An 18736-nucleotide genomic window follows, 5' to 3' on the forward strand; every position below is an offset into this window, starting at 1 on the left:
TTACGCTAACAGTTACAATTTATTATAGCAAAATTTAACAAAAGTAAAAAGCGCATCGGGAGGAGGCCAGGAGACCAGGTGCAGCTTCCAGTGGCTCTGTGAGCAGCGGCACAGGCAGCATTCAATCCTTCCAGGTGTGATGTGGAGCAACACGTACGGACACTGCCAGCTGGGGAGGCTCCCCGGGACTTCACGTCCAGGGTTTTTACGGGGGGTCAGCCTCGTGGACAGGGGGCACCGCGTGGCGCAAGGCCCCCGCCACAGCTCACTGTTAGCAGGAACCATCCCAAGCCTCGGAGGTTCCTCTCAGGAGCCGGGCAAGGGCCAGACTTAGCTTTGGAAGGTGCAGGATTTGAAGAAGCCAGATCTGCTAAGTCAATCCTTCACCACACACATCGAAACCATTCTTAGTTCACGGGCCATGGACTGACTTTGACTGGAGACTCTAGTGCTAGGGTCATAGAAGTTACGTGTCCCGCCCCCAAAATTTCAAACATTGCTGTAAGAAGCATCCCTGTACATGTCTTATTACATATACACACAATATACTGTGGGAACAGTGACAGGTACTGCGCTTCAGAAATAAAAATACGAAATCAGAAATATGTGAAATGTGTGACACTTTCTAAAAGGAAATTATAATGCTAGTCACTAGAACTTAAAGATTATTTAAAAGTGCAAGACTATAAAATATCAGCCTTTGTTAAAAAGGAAACTGAATTTATGATCTAGTGAAATATAAAATCTGTGTTAGATACTAAGAGATTAAAGCAAAGGTCTCAAGAAATATTAAATTTAAGTATCATATGTATTTTTTCGTAAGCGACGAATTGCTGTTGTGTTTTTCTATTACACAAAAAGAGAAAGGAGCATTTTTGTCAAATTACTTCATTACACATTTATTTTCTCCTAATCTGAACTGTAACCTCTGTGTGAAGAAATGGCAAGGTTATGAAATAAGTCATAGATAACTGTGAAAAGTCAAGACATGACCAATGTAGGAGACTGTAGTTCAAACTATACTTAATGTTAAAGCATTGTAAAATCTTCAAATGTAGCTAAATTTAAAACAAAACATTTAACTCTTTTCTATCTAGAGCTGAGACTTTGTTTCTAGCTTATTCTGTCATTTCAAAAATTACCTGCAAGTGTGTCTGACAGACATGAGTCGATTCTCCCCCACTGACACCAGAACAGAGGCCGAAGAGGACAGACACTTCTGAGCTGTCGTCTGGCTTTGCCGCCAGCGCCTGACCGGCCAGCGCGTTAGGAGGGCGCTCACGGCCACTTTAAATGAGCACGGACACCATGCGGATGAGATTGCGGAGTCCACCCAGCTCCCTCCTGAGCCGCCCCTGCGGAGCGCCCTGTGGCCCCCTCGCAGGCTGCATGCCCCAGGCCCTTGCTCCACGCGGAGGTCTCGGCCTGGCTTCCCTGCACTGTGGCAGGTCACGGCTCTTGCTGTGTAAGTCCCAGGGTCCACTGGTGAGACTCAGCCGAGAATCACACCCCCTGGGCAGGAGCCCGCAGCTCTTGAGCTGACAGAGCCATCCAGACTACATTAAGCCTGGCATCTGGACTAAGGTTTGAAGAAAGGAATGTTTCCTGAGTGCTTCGTATGTGCCTGGGAGTATGCTAAGTGATTGATCTGAATTATCTAATTCAAGCCTTATTACAATTTAGGTGCCAGGAAACCCCATTTTATAGGTGAGTCCAGGCGGTTTAACCTGAATTCACTCTGCTAAAAATTTTGCTCTATTGCCACAAATAAAATAAACCCAAGCACGCAATGAACTAGATCACTGGAGGGAGTTGCAGAGGTAAAGAAACCTATGAGACTGCGATGTTCGCATTTACACACACAGAGTATGAGGTCGGCATGCCTCAGGAATTCGCCAAAGCCACATAATACAGAGATGTATTCTTTATTCCTTCAAGGGCCGGTCTGTTGCATGATCACCTTTCCCTGAACACACTATTCTCTGCCTGCTTTTCCCTTTAACTCCTTCCAATGCTCTACTGACATGAACAGTATCTTAAATTATATGTCAACTGTGATTCGAGAAGTCAGGGAATGAGTGCAGTACAAGGACACGTGATTTGATAAGGTTAGCCTATATTTAAAACAAGGTATTTACTATAAGCACCAGTATTTTATAAGCAATGATCTAAAAAGACTGAGAAACAAGTAAAACAGGTTTGCCAGCACTTATGAACACTGCCGCTCACACACTCAACATGCTGCATAGAGAAGTAAAGACAGGCGTTCGTTCCAGTCCCAGGGGGTCTTGCATAGCTTCCGGAAAGACCCCGGCTCTGGTCTACCCGGGGCACTATCTCTAACCCCGTATGGCGTGGCTACGTTACGTTTCTAAGCACCCGATCAGTTTTTTACAATGTCAGCACTGGGGAGTCTTCTGTCTGCCTTGTCTTAACTGCCTGAGTTATGTTCGATCCCTTTTTTTTATATACGAGCAAACAGTACCAACTTGTATAAATCTTGTTTGTTCACTTTGAAGCTAAAGTTTTAATGACTTCCTTAGGGTCATAATAAAAATGTTATCATTCTCATTCAACATGCAGTTTTAAAAAATATGCTTCACTTCAGGTTCAAGGTGGACAATTATTAATAATGATCACTCAAGACCAGTGCACAACTGTGATCTCCTGTTCTGGTTTCAGCTGAACGTAAGCCAGAGACTGGGGATGCACTTTTCTTGGTACCATTGCCTTTATTTCTCACTTTAAAGTGAAGATCCGATTAAAAACCGTATCGATCCTAGAACTCTAACAATAGGAAAACGACAAGAGCCAAAAATATCAGCAACCACCTCTAAGCTAGGGACAAAAGTCAACATTTACTCGGAAGCGAAGCACGCGCTGGTCCTGAAAAGGTATACAAACCTGGGCCACGCGTTTGATCACACGCTTTCAAAAAACCAGGGATGCTCCATTCTAGGTCGACCGCGAGTAAGGGGGGACTTCTTCCATGTATGTATTTTTTCAATCTCCACAGGCTGACTCTGACTGACACTCGGATGTGGACCGCCGAAGGTGTCCAGGCACTGCCGCGGCAGCCAGGGGCCGCCGTCACTCTTCCCGCTCTGTGATGACAAGCAAATGAACTTCTCCGAGTCCCAGTTTCCTGAACTGTAAAAGGTGCTGATAACGGTTACCCTAAAGAGCTGCTGCAGAGGTTCGATGAGAACATGCATGAAAGTACCTAGAAGAGAATCGGTACCAGCAACGGGGGTTCCATGCCACTGTGGTGTATGTGGATTTAAACGAGTGACAAAATTCAGAGGAACACCCACAGACTAAGGATTGTTAATGCAAAGATGAAGAACTGACAGAATAGGCTTGATTTTTTTATATAAGTTCTGTGATTTAAAAAATTTGGTCTGAATAGTATCTTAAACAGATCTTATAAGTAACGAAAAGTAAAATCTGAAGTGGTGAGAAAGCACTGTTTCTCAAGATTTTTCTTCTTATGTAAAATACTAGTGCTGTATAATCAATGACATTTATCAGCTTTGATGAAATGTAATTTAAAAGATAAAGGATAATACATTTAGGATAATGTATTTACAATGTTAAGGGTAGAAAGGGCCTTCCTAAAAAAGACAATAAAACCCAGAAACCATGAAAGACTACATAACAGTTTAAGTTTAAAAAAAAAACACACACACACATGTAACAGATTCGAAGGAAATATTTGCAACACATATGACAGAAAAAAAATGTACAAAGTATATAGAGTCACTAGAAAGCAATGAGAACAGCTTAACCAACCAAAAGAAATGTGGGCAGAGGACATGAACTTGCAATCAAAAACAACAATGAAAGAAGAAGCCATAAAGATAGGAAAAGACGTTCACTTTCAGACAAAGGAATACAATAAAAAAAGACGATTTTGCAACCATCAGATCGGCAAAAATGAAAAGACTGAACACGTCCTGGGGCAGGGGAGTGAGGAACCTGCACTCTCTCTCCTATTCATGGAAGCAGCAGCTGGCAGGGACTCTGCCCATTCGCTCAGCAGCATCTCCATGTATTTGAAACAGACATGTTCCCCGACACAGCAATCTCACCTGCATATGCTGTCCTGGAGAAAGTCACACCTGTGCCTCCAAATGTTTTGATTTTGCAGGACCGCCTATAACAGTGAAATAGCAGAGCAACCTAAGGGTCTACCAATAGGGAAATAAATGTTATGGTGTCTGTATGCATGTGTGTGTATATATATATATAATTTTTAAAATGTGACCCGTAAATATGGGAAGTTCTCCAAAACACACACCTATGGGATGATTGCGTGACATTACAAACCCCACCCACACTAGCTGGGCTGTGTGCGTGAAAGCACGAGCATCTGGAAGAATTATCACTGTCACCAGTTCGGGGGGCCAGCAAGGAGCGCTGCGGGAAGTGGCCGTGAAGCGCACGAAGGTGCGCGGCACACCTTGCTCTCTGCACTGCAGCACGAGCACCCAGTCCGACGGCCACCTGAAGACCAAGGATTTGCCGACGCCCAGTCCCCACGCTCACACCTTTACTAGAAAGTAACTCAGTATTCTGGTTAATGCAGAATCTGTTTGTGCGGTGACTACACACAGAAGATAATTTTAAGCAAGTGATTGTTCAATATAAACAAGATACCCAAACAAACGTTTTCAAAGATAACATACAGATTAAGGAAAACTTAATCTATCAAAATAAAGGCACCTGTATATCTTTAAGAAACTTTTATACTTTTTAAGTCAAAGGAACTTTACAAAAATAATTTTTTTTATCCTGGAGAATTTGAACTCTTATAAATTTGCATGGAGGACAAATAAAGGAACTTTTTCAAACTACTTTTAAAAAACAAAGAGCCCAAACCTTGTTTTTAAATATTTTTAGACAGTAGGACAAATAGTGAACACATAGCTTAACAGTCTTTAAAGAATCCCTGACTCCAGCGAGGAGAGGCCAGCCCGTTTAAACCGGCTGCACCTGCATCTGGTCAGCCCCGAGGCAGGGCAGGGGCAGAGCAGGTTCTACTGACCGCTCAGATTCCGATTCGTGGAACAGTTTTCCTTGGTCTTCCAGGAATACTGTGTATTAAATCATAAAAATACCTTTGGGACTGGTTCTTTTCCATAAAAATTAAAGGAAGTTAAGGCTAATAAAAAAGTAATCCTAATTTATATACATATAAAATGCTAACTATGAAACTGCTGCTGGTTTCATAATGTACTGGTGGTAGCTTTGTAAAGAATTAAAAGTAAAAACAACGACAACAACAAAAAGGCTCTCACATTAACAATAAAGAGATGATATAGTGGCTTATTGTAATTTTGTGTAATATTTTGCACTGAATAACGCTTTGACCTTTATCAAAAAGTAAATCACTTTTAAAAAAATTGAAATAAACAGAACCACAATGTAAAGTCTCGTATATCACAAATTCCCCATTTTAACCGACATTTTCAATTACTGAAGTCTATAGGAGACATTTGTTTAGAACCATAAAATTCTACTATTGGGAATTGATGAGATGAGAAAGATATCATGAAACAGGGGGAGGTTAACCAATTTACGCCAAATGCTTAGTAAATAATGATAGAGAGATCAAATCTCCAAATGACAGAAAGTCGTTTAATTTCAGAACACACCTAAATATTATCAAAGAAATACAACTTTATATACTATCCTCTATCAATCAAATAACAAATGGCAATTGAGAGAAATGGTGACATTTCAATATTTATCCAGATTCTGTAACATTTAAAACTGAAAAGCACATGTTCATCAGGAAATAAATTCCTTTTACATTTCTTATAAACATGTAACTTTTAAAGAAATCGAGGTATTTTCCTAGAAGAGTGGGGGACAGCTCAGTATAACTTACAATGTTTCACTATATTAATTAAAATAAGATAAACACTCGATTTTTCACTAAACCACAACTCAATTTTCATATAGAGCTTTTTCTAAATGATAGAGTAAGGCAAAACTGATAAACCCATTATATTATCAGGAAAGTATCTAATATAAATACATGACCATTAAAAGAAAAAAGAACAATGAATTAAAAAACACTAGAATAGAGAATTTAAACCACACGATATACTAAACAGTTTTTATATCCAAGAATATGAAAGAAAATTTCTGTATTTTAGTCACTGATGTTCAAAAGTAAATTAATGGGGACTCCCAAATATGCTTAGTTGGAAAAATGCATTTCATAAAACTACCTTTAGATTATATGATGCTTCCATAATACACTGCAATTTTTCTTGAAGTATTAAAAATTACAAAATGACTTAAGCATTTGGCAAGTTTCAAACGAATATGTGGAGCTCACTAAAATATGTTTTGAATCGAAGAATATAATAGAATAGCATCCACTTAATAACAAAGAAAACAATGAAATAGTTTACTGAACAGATAAATCATAATCGGATAGTACTCACCTTTTCAAGAACAAGTCTCCAAGCCTTCATTTTGCATTGTTATTTAATTGTGAATTTCTCATATAACACACAGACATCTTTCATAGGAGAAGCATCAAATATGAATTCTATTCTGGATTTAGGCATGGATAAGAGATTACAGACACTTTTCAAGCTGCTAGAACAACGCGTACTTCTTAATTGTGGTTTTGTGGTTGCTATTTGTTTTGTTTTTACCGGTACAGAATATGGATGTGTCACTAAAAAATGAAAAGTAAAGCTGATTTCATGGAATTGAAAACCAAAGCCACAGAAAATTAATTTTATATATTTTTAATAAAAGCATGAAGTATGAAAGTATCATTTAAATCAAACAATATATATCTAGAACTAATTATTAGATGTTCTCTTTATTCAGAAATGTATGGCACAACAGAAAAAATAACAAATGAAAATATGCTTTAAAATAGTAACAATAATAATAATAATAATAGCAACTACCATTTATCAATAGCTTAGTATATACCAGGAATTATTCTAACACTCTACTGATATTAAATCATTTATATTAACTCATTTACTCTCATAACAATCCATTAGTAGGTACTGTTGCAATCCCAATTTAGCAAATTGAGGAAACTGAGGCAGAGATGAATAACTTCCCCGAAGTAACACAGCTAATAAGGGGCAGAACGAGGATATGAATTCAAGAAGCTGGGCTTCAACACGCTATCACTAAATCACCGTGGAGTCCATAACTTAAACCATTTCCGTTAAACTAGCAAGTTGGCAACATCTTTATTGCTAAAATAAAAACAAGTTATGTCTACTCGAAACGTAACCACCATTATTTATAGAACATCTAAAATTTGTTACGAACTGTATTAGACATTGCAGCTAGTAACAGCTAGCTTTTATTGAGTATTAATGTGATGGCAGTGACTAATGAACCACTTTACATTCATCATATAGGTCAATCCTTACAACAATCCTGTGAAGTAGGTACTGTACCTATTTGGCAGAAGAGAACAGCATCGAGGTGTGAAACAAGTTCCCGTCCTCCTCCAAATCACTTAGCAAATTCACTGGTAGAGCCCAGCTGGATACAGATATTTGACGTCGAAGCCCAGGCTTGTGGAAGTACACTGTGATGCCTACGAATCGGACCCAAGCACCAAACGAGGGCACTCTTTTGTCCCAATACGCAGTCTTATGTCATGTTAGGGACAGAATAACACAACTGAAAAGATGGAATAGTAATTTAAATGTATAGTAATTACATTAAGGAGTCAAGCCTCTGTATACTCTTCTTGCCAAACCCCGTATCAGTGTTAGTGGTTGCTATTCCAAGGCAGTTGAAGTAAACATCCACCTCCCAGCCAAGCCATGTATTACAGCTGAGTGTAGGATGTTTACATGAACTGAACTTGGTTTAAAACAGGACTTTCGAAACCCTTTACTGTGTTTATATTGGTCCTTTACCCAAGACTCAAATTTATATTAAGGTACATATGAATTATTATTATATTTTAAAGAGATAACTTTACAGAAATCTGTTGAGAAAAGAACAGTTACCATGATTCACATAAAAAGCAAAAATCAACTTGAAAGGTATTTTGAGACTAAGTTGATCCAAGGAAAAGGCAGAAATGACATTCTTTTCATTGCAGTAATTTATGGCGATTCATGCAGACATCCTGGAAATGCTCCAGATCTAAATGTGGCTGATGGTTTTACAGCCTCGCATCTTCCTGCATCCCTCTCTTCAAAGGAAATGAACTTGAACTTACAGGAACCCATGTGACGGCCAGTATGATACATAAATCGCCCATTTTTCCTCATTAAGGAGATCCTTGTTTGGGGTAAGAGACAAAGTTAATGGCACACCTCCCAGCAGCTCAAAGCTTAGCAGTCGCCTTTCTTTTCCTCCTTCCTCTCCGCCTTCCCCCTGCCTCTCCCCATCTCTACCCCACTCCCAATCCAGACCATCTCCCCGCAGCAGGAACACCCTCCAGCAGGAACACCCTCCCAGCTCACCCTTTCCACCTTCTGCTGCCCCACGTGTGCTCAAGTTGCCTCGCGGAAAGGCCCCCTCCTCTCTGCATTCTTCTGAATTAAAACATACCACCGCAAATACCTCTACTAAGCATTACAAGTGGCCCTATCAAGACACTTAGCTCAAGGAGGAAATCCCCAAATTTGGAAGTAAAATTAAATAGAAGAACCACTGCCAGAAAAACTCTAAAATAATCTTTGGAATTTCACAGGCATCACCAGATCGTAGACACCTCCTAAGAACCTACCTGGCCTCTCATCTCTTTTCTGGTTATTTCTCTTTGAAGCATCATTTCTCAAGATGAAATACACACACACACACACACCCTTTTTTTTTTTCTATCCGTATATTGTTTTTCTGTTTTAACTACTCCTACTGCAATAATATTTTATTCTCCCACTTTTCTTTGCGATTATATTCAAACAGGTTTTTGTGTACTAGACAATTAATATGATACCTTCTCTGGCAGAAAAATGGGTCCCAGGTTTCCCACGAACCCTTTTAAAATCAAACTTTTGGATTACTGCCTGTTTTAAATTGGGGATGTCATGTATTTTTCTCCAGTTACTCAGCGGGCATCACACCAGGCGGGAGGAGGATGGGAGGTGAGCATCACCGCGGTTTGGAAAGCAAAGATGCAGAAGGCCGCTTCCGCAGCGCTTGGCACCTCAGGAGGGAAAAATGCACTTCTCCAGCGCCTCCTGCAGGGCCCGAGGTCTGTGTTCTAATGAGTAAGCCCTCCGAGGAATTCTGACACACATTAATATGCAAACATCGGTGGGCTAATTGTTTCACCAAACACGTTGAAAGCCAAAGCAGAGACGGCAATGAACATGCGATTATTAGGGAGTTTGTAAAATGCTACAGATTAAAAACAGAGGCAACGTCGAACCATGTATCTCATGTCCACTCGTACTTAACCAAGCTGGGAAAACTGTGTCAGAGACGACCTGAAAAGCACTATTATTGTAAAGAGTAATTAAGCTGAGACTGATATGCAAACTTGATTTTCTCCCCCCTGAATAATGCACACAAATAAAGGCCCGTTCATTCAGTGAATGAAGGTTTAACCGGAGGAGTGAAAGGGGAACAGAGTCAGAACGGTCCACGTGCAGTGAGCGGGGCATGCTGGGATTCAGAGCTCACTGTCTACTTCCGGTCACCCCACGCCTCTGACTCGGGCGCTGAGACCAATGAGGACCAACCCAATAATGATTTGAACAAAGAATATCTGTGCACAAGCATATCTAGTTAGAAATGAACTTGGAGACACAATTTTTTAGTCGTTTCCTTAAAAAAAGTAACCTCTAGGCAATCTCAAAACGAATACTAAGGAAACAATCATCATGTTTAGCACAGTGTTCAGTAAGTAAAAACAATTTACGTTTAATATTAGATTTTTGAAATCTCCTTAAATAATGAAGAGTTTCTGAGCTTTCTACAACCTGTCAATAAAGATCACAACCTCTTCCCTCAGTACTAAGCTTAAGGATGGGAAAACAAGTTTTTACAGGTTTACTGGCAAATACCAATGACTTAATATTTTAAAGCATTTGTTCTCAATAACTGCTAAATTTGCAAGCCAATGAAAAGTTTGTAGTTCTTCAAAATTAAAACATAACGAAGTCATCTGCAAATGACTAAAAGGCTACACTCAAATGCACTGCAGCAAGGGCATCCAGAATGAAAGCTGACATGGTCCCTAACCCACGGGCAGAACAACACAGAACAAATGTTACATGGCACAGACGGTTGGTTCCATCGATCCTGCATGTCCAGGGAGAACTGGACCAGCTACGTAGGGATGACAGCTTTATGCACAATACCTACTCCATTTTTAGCTTAGATTTGGGCTATCAGTTTGAAAAATACTTCAAATATCGCTTGCAAAATATTAAACTAGGCAGTTCCTATCCAACTCACTGAATTTTAAAGCTACATAACCACTTTTTCATAAGAAACAAACAATGTCACATATAACCAGAGAACTCTTTGCCAGACAACACTTCTTGGGTTCTCAGAAATGGCTCATCCGTTCGCGGCTCTCCGGGATCGATGTGCTAAAGCCCAGGGTCACAGCATGTGCAAGACACCTGCTTTATTCAGAGTTCGGGAGGAAAGGATGTTTGATGCCTGCGGATCTAGCTTGGAAATCACACTTACAGACTGCAGAGCTCCCTGCGCCTGGAGCAAACGGCCACACCCTCCTCCCTCCACTCTTGGCCAAGCAGGTCTTACGAGCCACCTCCCTGACAGAGGAGCCTGCAGAAATCAATGCTGCAGCGCAGGCTCACTTACAGTAGCTACATTATGACCCAAAATGTCATTTACTCATCTGGATAAAAGGTAAAATGAAAAAGCAGGCGGGGCTGCAATAAAAGAACACCATCGCTACAGCCCTTGGCGGGCAAGGTGCTTGGCTTAGGTTCATGCCCTCAGAAAGCCTGGCCTCGGATCAAGGCAGCGAGCACGTGAGGATTAGATGAGCGCGAATTTTATCTTTTTGTTTAATTATGCACTGAACCTAACACAGTATGATGTTTAGCAGTTTAATAATAAATTATAACAATGTCAGTGCTTTATTGGATAGAAAAATGTCAATAAAACAAATGTTTCCCAGTGTCTAAAAGACAGCTAGAAATATAACAAATTTTTAAAACTCAGAAAAAAGCTGTTATAAAATTATACATTATCCATTAGTCCACACTGAATGTCACCTATGAGGAAAGCTGTGTTACTGAGGTCTCTGGAGAAACACCAAAAAACAGACAAAGTACACCTGCTCACGAGGCAGCCATACTCTCACCCAGAGAGAAGGCCAGCAATAACCTGAAAATACTTATGCAAACACACTTCATAAACTGAGGTGACTATAACCCATGGCAAATGTAAGCAGGCACAGTGCTTTGAAGTCGCATCATCTTTTCGAGAGGAGAGCTCTGATAGGAACTGTGACATCATTCAGGGTGAGAATAAGAAGTTGGTGGCGAGGCGGGGGTGGGGCGGGGGGGAGGGGTGGGAGGGCGTCGAGAAGAGGGAGACAAAGTCTACACACACATCTCTTTTCTACAGAGAAAACTAAAACTTCTCGGTTGTACGCTGCTGGGTGGTAGTGGTAAATTTATTCTCCAAAACTTCTAATGGAGGAAATCAGTCTCCGGAACCGAGAGGAAGTTAAAACTCTAGCCTACTAAGAAAAGCAACAGATGATTAAAAGTCCACTCGCAGGGCAAAAGCAGACATAAGAAAAAAAAACACTGACCCAATCCGTGCAAGGCCCCGCAGCGGCATCTGGTCCGGGAGGCGCGGACGGCCTCCGCTCCAGGGTGCCACGGCCGGCGCGCCAGGGCAGCGGAGGGGCACCGGACGGCCTCTGCTCTCCCCCCACACACTCACGGCCTCCCCAGCCCCACTCCTCAGGTACGAGTCCAGCAAAACGACGTCTGTGCGAAGCCGGCAGCAGCAAACATCTGACTGAAAGCTGAGCTCGGTCTTACAGCTTCCAGTCGGGGATGTTTACAACAACAGACTTCTGAGCAATAAGCTGACAGAAGGAAAAGACATGAGCGTCGCCAGTCACCATCTGCATCTGAAGACTGAAAGGTTCCTTGGTACTCAATGACACCTGTGACAGCTTGCAACAAAAATGATAAAGTCGATACTATTGTCAAAAGAATAAGCGATTCGTCAATTGTTAATTTTTCATAAATAACCTAAAAAAGAAGAGGTGCATTATTAATTTATGTTGGCAGATATGCAACATTCAAGTGTTACCCAGTTATCCTACATGAAGATATATTTTTCTATTTAAAAATGCAAAAATGGATTTTTCTCTCTAAATGTAGAGCTTCAAAATAATAAACGACACACTCGAACGATGACCCTAATGATTAGTGACAATGATCTGTCCCCAAAGCCACAATTTATGCCTGTTGCTCTAATATTACTATTAAGAGTGACGTCATTCATTAACGAAAGCATCCTAGTTCTGATTGCTAACTCGGTGGGTTTTCCTGGTCGTGGATCTGTACTGAGTAGGAGTCTAACATTTCCTTCCACTTTCCGCAGGTGATTTAGGTTAGGGATGCACAGTGAGTGGAAATGAACACGGCAAAGTAGATAAGAGCAACAGACTCATGACCTTGGCTTTGTTTATAAAGCGACGCACTGAAACCATTTTGTTTCCCACACCACTTTCTTACAGAAAAACTAGGTGAAATATAGTAAATCTGCATTCCCTGAAAACCAAGATTTGCTTTAATCTAAAACATGTAAAATTACTGTTTCTTAAAAAAAAAAAAACTATTAAAACAATTACAGCCTACAGTTAAGTCATGGCAATTTCCAAGAAATGAACAGACACGCATATATACACAAGCATGCATATGTGTGTACGTACACACACACACACACACACACACACACACACACACACCCCTCCCTACAGGATAACTACTAAAAACACCACTGCACACAGTTTCAGAAGGCTACTAATTTTCTAATAGCAATTTACTTGAGAAATTAAGGAGTATGGATTTTGGTCACTGCTATTTACCCTGTGGTAATATTTAAAGGTCACTTTCTGAAATATTTTTTTGTTTAAATGTTCTAAATAACTTTACCTATTATAGAAATAATGCTGGAAATAACGAGGAAAGTACATGTGGTCTCTATGGATACAAGATGACCTTTGCTGTTCCTGGAGACAAATACTTTTTAAAAAAATCTAGTGCCTACTTACAACAAAGGCTATTCAAGCTGTTCTACAACTGAAATGTCCAGATTTAAATTAGGAAAAATAAATAGTTATTTCATGCCTAGGTGGGCACATGATACTTGACTACTTAGGATGCTGCATGTTAAGTTGCAATGAACCAGTTATTACAACTCTCTCCTTAAAACAATCTCCCTCTGTTCTCAGTATAATTTTATTAAAGGTTGATCAGAGCTACTATATTTAACTCACACGTATAATACATGAATCTTTCCTTCAGGGTCATTAGGACATTCTGTCAAAAGCTGTACATTTGTGTATGATGTATTCCTAAAGGCAGCTGAAAATTAAATGTGTACAAGTTGAATAATTATGTATAAGAAAATTAATTATAAAATACCTTCTATAATTACAAATATCTTCTAGACATAATCTTTGATTATAATATATAAATTTTCTTTAATTTTGTTTTTATTCACGACTACACAGTGAGCAGGTCAAATCGTGTATAGCTGAGACCAAACATTTACAATTTCTAGCATGTTTAACATCTATCTTTATCACAAACATACCACGTATTTGAGTTACCCTTCTTACTACCAGTGTTAGTATATTACTTTTCCACTATTAATTTTTATAATAATAGGCAAAATATATATTACATACATACAATCTGCTGTCCAGACAGAAATAGATTATCACTAAACTGTCGGCTGGACCAGTACTACTGTGCAGAAACTGTCACCTCGATCTGTCAAAGGCAGTTTATGAACATCCATATAATATAAGCAATGCCACATCTTGCCAGATTCTGTCATACCACAGATCTATCAAGCACAATGTTGAAAATAAGTTAGATACCTAAATACATTTCTTTCAACGAGACAATCCATAATGAAGACGTTATTCCCTAAAAGTATTATTATAAGTTTTACTGAGTTTAGAAAATTTTACTAAAATACATGTCAGTAAGAATCATTACTTTGTAATGTTAGAAGATAAACATGTTGAAAAAAAAAATCAAGTAAAATTCTCACTTGGCCTAGATTTTGCATTCTCTAAAAGAAATCTATTAATTTGCTGAAATTTAGTGGTGCCTAGGGAATCTCTCAGAAATGGTATGCCACAATTTTCACCCTGAACTCTGAAACAGACAGGGTGGCTGGAAGGATAGGTTTAAGTAGTAACAAGTCTTAAAGGAGACACGGTGGTGATACAGAAAAAACTTGACATAAACCTGTGGAAAACAGGTATAGATACAAGAAATACCCCTGTTAAAAGAAAAAAAACCCCACATATACCCCGAAAGACATTCTATTCTCATTGTCGACACATTCATTAATACTTACCATCCTCCATATACCTTACATAAAAGAAACAACAGCAACAAAGGAAAATAAAATGATGTTTAAGTCAATAAACTCAATTTATTTGGAAAATTTATAAAGTAGCAAAATGCTTAAGACAGAATGGTGAAAAGAACATGTTTCCTGTTCTTCGAGGCTTATTTATTCATTATTACTAATTGCCATTTGTAACAAAAGCTTCAAAGTGCTTTCATACAATTTCTCATCTTAATCTCATAACTAGTTTTAAGAGCAGAACAGGTGTTAATTCTACTCCATAAACAAGAAGAAAGAGCACATTGGAGAAATGATTTGACCAAGCTCAGCCACTAAAAACTGTGAGCTACTCTCTAGGCAGTACCTACCTGGTAACTCCCTCTGAGGACATAAGCCTGGCAAACTGCAGTCCACGAGGCTGTGACAAGTCAGAGGGAATAAGGATCTACGACTAGCACCACCTCCATCAAGATCATGACCATGACCGCCACCGCCATCCCCCACTCCTCCTCTTCCTATTAAAGGAACCCCAACTACCTTTCTGGATTATGAAAACACCTGAAAACAATCAATGAAATGATGACGATGAAAGCACTGAGAAGTACATTATGGCCATCACCGCCACATCTTGTGTTTGCAAAGAATGTGCACAACCTTCAGACGACTTTTCACAGTGACCACTCAGAAGCAGGCAAAGTGGGCATTATCCTTACTACGCCCGGCCTAAACCCGTCCTGTTATAATAATGAATATCTGCTCTCTAGAACTATCCATTTCAGATACTCTGACTACGTGAGATTCAAACTGAATGTCAAATGAAATTCTGCCAAAGAAAGTTATTATAAACTATCGAAATATACACATACCATAAATGACTCTTCGACTAGAGTTTTTAACCTTTTCCCCATTTCTGTCGCCTCTAAACAGGATTCGGTATTGTTTGTGCTGCATGATTACAGCTCAGACAAACACCCACTTGCATGGTCAGGGCTTAGGCTTGTAAGACACAGAAACAGTTCCCTTTCTCCACAAATCAGAATAAAGCATCATCGTACACTCACACGGTACAATGGCTGGCTCTAAGCCTATGGTTCTCAAAGTGTGGTCCCTACACCAGCAGCATCAGCACCAAGTAGGAAACTTACAAAAGTAATTCTCAGGCTCCCATCCCAGACTTCCTGGACCAGGAATTAGGGGTACGAGACACAGCGACGTGTCCAACAAGTCATCCAGGTGATTCTGAAGCACGTGACATTCATAGAACCCCTGCTCAAAGCTTTTATCATCGTTCCAATAACATGCCCTTCAAATTTCAAAGGAAAAGTGTGACAAAGAAGTTAGGATGGAAGGAAAAACAGTAAGAGAATTAAGATCATCCTCTTTATACTCCGAACAAACCTCACAGACGTGAAACCCTACATGCTGGCGCCTGGGGGGCAGGGGCGCCGACGCTCCCCGACGCTCCGTGACACAGGGAACCGAGAGGGCCAACGGCGGGCGAGGCAAGGCAGCAGCGGCGCGGGGAGGGCACTGAAGTCCGAACCGGTCAATCGGGGCGTCTTCAGGAAATTGTGTACAACGTCTAACAAAAACAGTAAGAACTCCAATGACCAAAATCTGTCATTCTCAGGTCAGTAACGACAAGCGCTTCCGTGCTGCCAGCACGACAGGGCAGCGAGGACGCGTTCAGCCAGCACCGGAAGGCACGTTTCTCTTTGATCTTTTGAAATGACCAGCGTACACAGTGCTGAGTCTCTCGACATGACGAAGTGACCACAATCTTCCACTAGTCTCCTCCTGGGAAGGCAGGACTGGGTAATAAGAACTGGACCTTCGCAGTCAGTCACATGGAACTGGGTCGACCGTTAACCTTGTGACTTTGGGAAAATGACTTTTCTGCAGCTCCTGTCCCATCGCTAAAATGAGAATTTTAAATACCCTGTAGGGGTACTGTGAGGCCCGAGTAAGACCACGTATGCTCATCAAATGCGGAGCTCGGTGGCAGGCAGATGGCCCCGTAATAAATGGAAAGAACACAGAAGAAAAAAATGATTCTTTACCTCCTCTTTATAACTTTGTTCACATAGCTTTTCTCCTTTCCAATTTCATTTTTATAAATCCTGTTTATTCTTCAAGGCTCAGTTCAAATGCCAGATTCTCTATGAAAACTTCACCAATAAAATCAGCCATTTAAAATGTATTACGGATATGCAGCAATAATAGGAATAATTAATACGTATCTGGTGCTTATTATGTTTGAGGTATATATTCACTCATTAAATCCTCATTACAGTCGCATTAGGTAGGTACAAGTATTACCCTCTTTTTATAAAGGAGGAGCGTGAAACAGAAAGCAGTGTGCCCAGGGCCACGCGGTAGCCGGTGGACTGACCTCTGACCCTGCAGCCCTGCTCCAGCGCCTGCTCTCACCTGTACCACATGCGTCTGCTGTCAACTGAGAAGGATGAGTAATTATTGCAGAGACCTTCGGAGAGATGACGGTGTTATATTTAGTTCAGCCGAAGATGGTTTCTATGCAAGCTAAAATCATTCACTACAGATAGCTTATTCTCCTTTCACGGAAAATACTTCTAAAATTCTAGTTCCCTTCCTCATAAGGCCCATGCAATGGATAATTTTCTCATGTGATCCCAAAGATGGAGCCTGCCAGGTCACCTACTACATTAGACTGTCAAAACCAGGTGCTCTCTAATAGTCTGCGCAAATATGTCAACAGAAACTGATCGATCATCTAAGATTCTTGACAATGTATGCCATATTTGTGGGTGGAGGTCTTATATATACACATGACTCACAGATACTTCTTGTAGGAAAGATATTGATACTATTCTTTAAATTAGGGCAGGCTCAGCGGTATGGAATTGAGTCTTACCAAAAAAATACAGATATGAACATTCCTTATGTGGGAGACAAAAAGTTAATGTCGTTTTTATTAACTAAACTTTATAACACAGAATAAAGAGCAAGAATAAAACATACCTGCCCCAGGGATAATGTTGGGGTTATACAGAAAATAATAAGCCCTTGAAAGGGAAAGGCTGAAAAAGAAACGATGGTTCCTCCATAATTGCAGCACTGCTGCCTGGTGTACCTGTTCTCTGAATCCAGTTTTGGTGCCTTATTTTAACATTCAGAACATGTTATAACATCGACAATGAACTTCGTGCTAGTTTCCTTAGGCAGGGCCACACCCCCTAAAATAGATATAGCAGAACACGAACCAAAATAAAGAAACCCAATCAATTCTGCTTCTTTTAAGAATAAAAAAAAAAGATTAATAAAATCTGCATCAACTACTCTTAAATTAGCCTCTAAAAGTGTTTCTATTTAAAATAAGACATGCTACCATCCAAGTGACTTATCACTGGCCAGGGGTACATACTGAGGCCTCAGGGCTCTCAAGTGGCAGGAGCAGACAGAGCTGTCAAGTTAAGTTTGGCTGGCCAGATAGGGACTGATCAGATACAGCCACACATAGGAACTTCAAATTCACTTATGGCAAGTCCAGAGCTATAGCTGGGAGGCAAAAAAGCAGAGGAAAGGCCCATGGCTGAGGCAATGTAATTACTTCACTGAAAAAAGGGGCCAAGCACACTCGGCTCTGCAGGTAATTAGATATGAACTTAGAGCCACTTAACAGACACACCCATCACGTACTCCGGAGATACACTGAGCTTGCCTTTTATCATGGCATTTAATTTATAAGGCAACTGTTTGTTTACCTGTTTCCACACTAAGGGAGGGGCTGCCTGATTCATCCCAATATCTTTAGTTCAGGGATAAGCGTCAAATACCACAGGTGTAAACGAGCAACGGAGAAGAAAGCAGTGAACATAAAGTCAATTGATGTCACTGTCTTTTCCCTGGCTCTGAATTTCGCCTCAAGAACCTCTCGGTCTACACCTGGGAGGATAATAAAAACCAGGCTTATTTTATTTTTATGTTTATATAGTGTGATCATTTAATCTCTTTGGATCTAAGTTGCTTCTTCTAGAAAAGAGAGGGATTAAGACTAAATAATTCTTAGGGTCCATTCGGCTCAATAATTCCAGGATTCTATGATAGCATCACATTCTAGTAATAAAGATTTGTTAACATTTACTGAATACTTCCATGTGGTCAATAATTATGTTCATAGCTGAAACCAAAATCACACTCTCTACGG

The 18736-nt window shown here is 40.2% G+C and overlaps 1 long non-coding RNA gene across 3 annotated transcripts in view; it reads right to left on the reverse strand.

Moving 5' to 3' along the window:
* The window catches only part of LOC107511325, a 33062-nt gene continuing 14326 nt past the window's right edge, over positions 1-18736 (reverse strand). For all 3 annotated transcript variants that reach the window (XR_004954678.1, XR_001597049.2, XR_004954677.1), the window contains exon 2: positions 1-18736. This exon is cut by the window's right edge. This is a non-coding gene — a long non-coding RNA (uncharacterized LOC107511325).

This window comes from Rousettus aegyptiacus, unplaced genomic scaffold (genome assembly GCF_014176215.1).
Source record: "Rousettus aegyptiacus isolate mRouAeg1 unplaced genomic scaffold, mRouAeg1.p scaffold_m13_p_15, whole genome shotgun sequence".
Taxonomy (NCBI): Eukaryota; Metazoa; Chordata; class Mammalia; order Chiroptera; family Pteropodidae; genus Rousettus; species Rousettus aegyptiacus.